Source organism: Sceloporus occidentalis, unplaced genomic scaffold (genome assembly GCF_023333645.1).
Source record: "Sceloporus occidentalis isolate IW3139 unplaced genomic scaffold, rSceOcc1.0.p SCAF_36, whole genome shotgun sequence".
Classification (NCBI taxonomy): domain Eukaryota; kingdom Metazoa; phylum Chordata; class Lepidosauria; order Squamata; family Phrynosomatidae; genus Sceloporus; species Sceloporus occidentalis.
Genome location: NW_028317016.1, coordinates 8117668 through 8123667, shown reverse-complemented (window position 1 = coordinate 8123667; position 6000 = coordinate 8117668).

Sequence of the window (6000 nt, the reverse complement as noted above, 5' to 3'; positions counted from 1 at the left end):
TCTCTGTTAATCTCACATTTCCGCGTGTAAACTCCCCCACATGATAGCATGGGACAAAGACTTACATCTTGAATTCTCCCATGAGTCCTGGCTTGAGTCGGAGGAGATGATGAGATGCACTAACCATCTTCCGGACCCTCTCTCTTACCCTGTGAGGAAATTAATTATTCATATCTTTTTGGCGACTAAACTATGTATAGCCAGGAAATGGAAGAGTGTATCTCCCCCTAGTTTTACAGAAGTTATATCTACTCTGGAAAAACATAAGAGTCCTGGAGAAAATGTCTCATTGGTCGTCTCACACTACTCATCTATATACAAAAACCTGGTCCACGTGGCTTGATAGACCGATATTTGCTAATTATTGTCAGTGATTCATTCCATCCCATTGGCTTATAGCTATGCGAGGGGTGGGCGGCCGTACCTAACTGATGCCTGCCAGTACCTTATGCTACCTACTAATGATTTTTGCTGACTGTGGTTTCTCATGCCATATGGTTTTGTTCTGTTTTAGTATATTATGATTTATTGTTACTTATTGTCCAGAAGAGTTTTGCTCTTCTCCCCTTTTATTTTTTGTCTTTCTTCGGTTCTGTTTTGCCCTTTTTTTTGAGATATGTTCATTTGAAAAATTCTCAGATCTGTGCTTTATTCATCTCTGGATGAAAATCACAACACATCTTAATGATCTCCTACTGTGATGACCACCATCTATACACCTTGACGCCATATTACACGCCTGATTTCACGATTTATTAATTTGCACTACATATGGTTTCTTTTTTACCATTTGAAACCTCTGACTCCTAGCTTAACATTGTATCCATCTTCTTCTGTGATTATAAAATTGATAAGCAATGTTTCTGTAAGGCACTCTGTGACCTACTGTGCTTCTGTATGGACGATATCTTCTTTTATATGTATATGCTGAGTTTCAGATCTGAATAAAACTTTACCTTACAAAAAATAAATTATCTAATGCAGTCAAGACATCACTTCTATTAAATAAATGTACACAGAGCAATCAAGTAATTTTTATTCTTTGTTTTACCTGTTCATTCATGTCCATTTCAACCAACCAGATTAACACACTAAATTTGTGTTTCAAATTGATTATTAGGATGATAATTTTTGAAGTCTGATTTCAAAACACACCTTAATGTGGTGGTGTTAAAAAATGCACATATATTAGAAGCAAAGAATATTGTACATTTTACCTACAATTCTTATTGATACTAGTTTGTGTTAATGGCACTTTATTGCATCTTTTAGATTCCCATATGTATGTATGTCTGTTAATCCATAAAGTCCTATGAAATCCATATTAGCCTCAGAACTAATGATAGAAAAAAGTCATAATGATGCTGTTCTCCTTTTGTCATAACATACATACTTATTTTAAAACATACATTAGTACACTAGATTTATTTTTCATGCTTTTCCTTATTTGCATTCATAGGTGGTGTTACCCTAAAGCACATGGAGAAGCTGCCTAGGACCCACACTTTCATATATATTAGGCATATTATTAAGATATATATTGTGATCCTGCACCCACACAGGGCACCAAACAGCACGGTCCTCTAGAGATTAAAGCCACAGTCTCAGTGAGGTAATCAACCACCATTTATTTGTAATCCATGTATTCAGATTTTAGCAGGATTATACAGAACACAATTTCCCTATAAACAAAAGCCTAGCTTGTCTGAACACTTACTAACATAGAAGTCCCTCACTATTCAGGGTCTAAACTAAACAGAACGTAATCTCACCAACCTTTTTGATGGTTTCTTTTGCGCATAGCAAGCCCTGCTGCTTCCAAACAAAACTCTCTCTTTTTCCCCTCTGTCCAACAGGTAAGGCTTTATTGCAGTCAGTGCAGCTAATTACTTGCAGCTGACCAGTGCATTGGAGTCATCTTAAACTCCTGGCCTGGATCCTGTGTCAGTCCAAATGTATGTAAACTGCAGGGTGGAGTACCAGCCTGCCCTATATGTCATACAAAACCCTGCAAAATCGAAGGGGAATGTATACCCCTTCCACAACAACACCCTGCACCTTGTTACAATATATATATATATATATATATATACACATATGTGGTACTGTGTGTATAATTAGATATTTTGTGGTAGGCTACTTAAAACATTGAGCCACCACTGGATGTATTTTGACAAACTGACTCGGGTGCAGAATGTGTGGCTAGGTCTGCTCACTAGAGCTTGCTGGCAGAGGCATAGCTCCTTTTGCGTCCATGGCAAGAATGGAAAATTGTGCCTGCCAGCTAGTTTTTTTTTACAAAGGCTATTTTATTTACACTGTCCTTACACACTGCCTTTACACACACCTGCCCATAAACACACATATAGACATAGACAGCCCTTACACATGGCTGCCCATAAACACATATATACACATACATGGCCCTTACACAGGACTGCCCACACACACTGCCTTTACACACACCTGCCCATTAACACACATATACAAATACACTGCGCTTACACACGCCTGCCCACACACACTGCATTTACACAAACCTGCCCATTAACACACATATACACATATACTTCCCTTACAGAGGGGATTGTGATCAGACCTGCTGATCGGACGGCTGAGCGCCCCCTCACAGTCTCACCCTTCCTGAAGCCCTGCTTACAGTGTAAATTGCTAAAATAAAATAAAAAAATGAAGATATTAAAAACTGTTGGTTTAAGTTTCACACAGCCAAATAGAGTGGAACAAGCTGTCCCCATTAGAACCCTACAAAAATAGCTGGGAACCACACATGGGAACCTCCCATGGTAGGCAATCCAGCGACAATGCTAACCTCATATGGAGGTGTGGCTGGTCATGTGAGTGGCATGGCTATCCCCAGAAAGTCTTAAATTAGCTTGTAGTCGGATGAGAAGTGGACAGGGTAGCTGACATGGTCAAACACTGCTCCCCTGCTTAGACTGTTATTTGACTATCCTGACCTCCGGTTTCCTGACTATTGCTCGTTTTCGGTTATAATGCTTCCTAGGAGTTTGCCCTCTTTGCTTGGAAGATCATCATAAGTCCCTTGGCCACTTGAACCCAAAAGGCTCAAAGTGAGGGGGAACCGGTTGGAGGGTGATGTCATGGCCCCTATAGATCCTCTTTGCCTGAGTATCCCCTTTTGGCTAGCACCTGGTCTTGCTCCCTTCCCCAGAACTGTTTGCAGCATTCCCCTCAACCACACCATTTTCTTGGTCTCCCGGCACTTTATTCACTCCTGAATGGAGGTGGGTGCATGTTGCTCGATGATGTCACACAGGGGCATGGTCTGTCATGTATGGAGGCGTGGCCTTAAAAGGCAGCACTGAACTTTGTTGTTTAGCTTCCTGTAAACACCTGTGCTGGTATTCGCTTTGTTTATAAGAGTTACCTTGTTGCTGAACCCTGCTTCTCGTGACCATCCCTGTATACCTAGCTCCCCTGACCTTGGCTTAAATATTTGACTACTCTGATTTTCTGGCATCCTGACCCTGGCTATTCTAATCGCTGACCTGTCCTCCGGTACCCCGACTTTGGCATGCCTACAGACCATTCACCTCTCTCTGCTAGTTCCGGGTGACTCTCCTGTCTAGGCTTACCTCAGATTGTGTGGTCATTCAGGTGAATTCCCCCTCTGCTGCACTGGTTGTTTGGAGATGTCCTCTCATTGCCTTCTCAGCTGATAACCATCATCCTGCATACCAAACGCCTTAATCAGTATCCTTATCCTAACAGGTGAAGAACTCTTTCAGGATCGATAGGTATTCTCTTTCAGGACACAGTGTCCTACCCTGCACATACGCCTCCTTTAGTATAGTGAGTGTGACACAGTGCAGGTAATTACTGTATATGCAAAGTCACTATGATATTCATTTCATTTATTTAAAATTTCCTAAGAGGCTGTCGTTCTTAACAAGCTGTTCCATTATGTGTGAAATGGCAAACATATTCACTTGGCATTGTATTTAAATTCTATAAATGCCTACTGTGTATGAATTGTTATTTACATTTTTCATTTGAATTACTGAAAATGCAGAAAACAGAAATATTTTCCCCAATAAATCTCTGGAATTACTTTGTATTTCAGCAAAAATAAACCAAGGTGTAAAATATTTTTACAAAAGGCTGCACATTCACACATTGTGTCTAATGGAGCAGTTGATCAAAATGTAAATTATATGTAAATGAATTAGCCACTTATGATGTATACATTAAGCCACAAGATGTGGATTTAATTGACAATGTGGTTTTCTAAATAAAAGATCTTTTAATAACATAAAGAAGAACAGATACCAAAAAAGAAGCAGTGATTTTCTCTGAATAGATACTTTTGTACCACATGTGAGGGTCAATTATACTTCTTTCTTTCTACCATTTTCCTTCTTTCCCTTTTTTACTCTTCCTTTTTTTATTCATTATTTCAGTAAGGGTTCCAGAGTGTCAGAAAATGTTGCAGAGTGTCATGCAGTTTAGGGAAAGCAGAAAGAGGTTGGAAGGAGCAGATGGGGCCAGGGAAGATCAGAGGGAAGTGGAGGAAGATCCAGGAAACATAAAACATCTAATTACATTTAATGTAATGATAATTGTTAATTTAATATTTATTAGTTATTAATAAATATTTAGTTTATTTTAACATTAATTTAAAATGATTCTATACCACAAAAAAACTATTAAAAAAAACCAATTTAAGATTTATTAAAAACATCAGGATGGAGAGCAGAAGACATTATGATGGTGTTGTGGGCAGCAGCAAGCAGCTTCGGGACAACTTTAAGCAGATGTGGACAGCAGCAAAAAGCATAAAGAAATTGTCGACAATTAGCGGATATGAGCTGGTAGCATTGGAAAGCAGTGTGCAGAAGCTGAAAGAGGCAATGCAGATAGGTATGAGGAGAGTGAAAAATAGATAAACAAGATAGAAGGACAATCCATACGTCTCAATCGTGGGAATTGCTAAGCAGCATAGGGACCAATTAGTGTGCATCATCATGATTGGTCCCCTCTCAGCATCACTGACAAGGCCCATGGTAAGAAAGCTATTATATATGTAACAGCTTTTGACATTACGATGCATGCAAGGTATGCAACTTTTCCGGAAATGTTGTGCAGAAACTGAAATCTTTGCCTAATTACCATTGGTTCTGCAGAAGGTACCACACAAGCATACCAAAAGGATCACTTTTCACAGTTTTCACATGTATATCATCGCTTGAAGTAATGTTACATGGTCAGATGACAAGTAACAAAGCAAAGCAGACCAAACCAAACCCCAGCAGGCCAAGCCTTCTTGTGTACACACATTGAATTACTATATGCTGTATCTCTAAATACTCCCAATCTGGAAACACATCACAGAAAAGCAGATAAATTGCATCCATAAATGTACATATTTCTTATGTGAAGAAGGAAAATGGATATTGTAGTTCAGAATTTAAAAACAATCATGATTATTTACATACTCAGATACAAAACAGTTTGCATTCTATCTGCTAAATAAGAGTTGGCAGGCGTGTTTTTTTTTCTATTTTGGTTTGTCTTTAGTTATTCTGAACAAATTGCAAATCATATTTTTTTTCTCTGTCTCAAGAGATGTGAAGATAAATTAAAAACAATAATCCCAGTAATCTTTTAGTAAAATTACTGATTCTTGTTCTAGAGTTCAGTTTGTAAGTGAAATGTATTACATAGCTTAAAAATACAAAACATAACAGTGAACTATTTGTATTACACAGTTAGGAGCCTAGAACTTTCCCATGTAAGCCCTGTCTTGTTTAAATTGGTTGCTATTGGCTAAAAATAAATTGGTTTACATGCAGCGTTACGTTGCTTTGTAGTACTACTCAGTGCATGCATTTCTTGACAAGCAGAATATGTCAGATACGATCATTGAAACAACGTATTCACCGAAATGTGCAAAGAAATATTATTCACTCCTACCACATTTTCAGCACTGAAGAGGGCTGAACTTACATGGTAATTAAG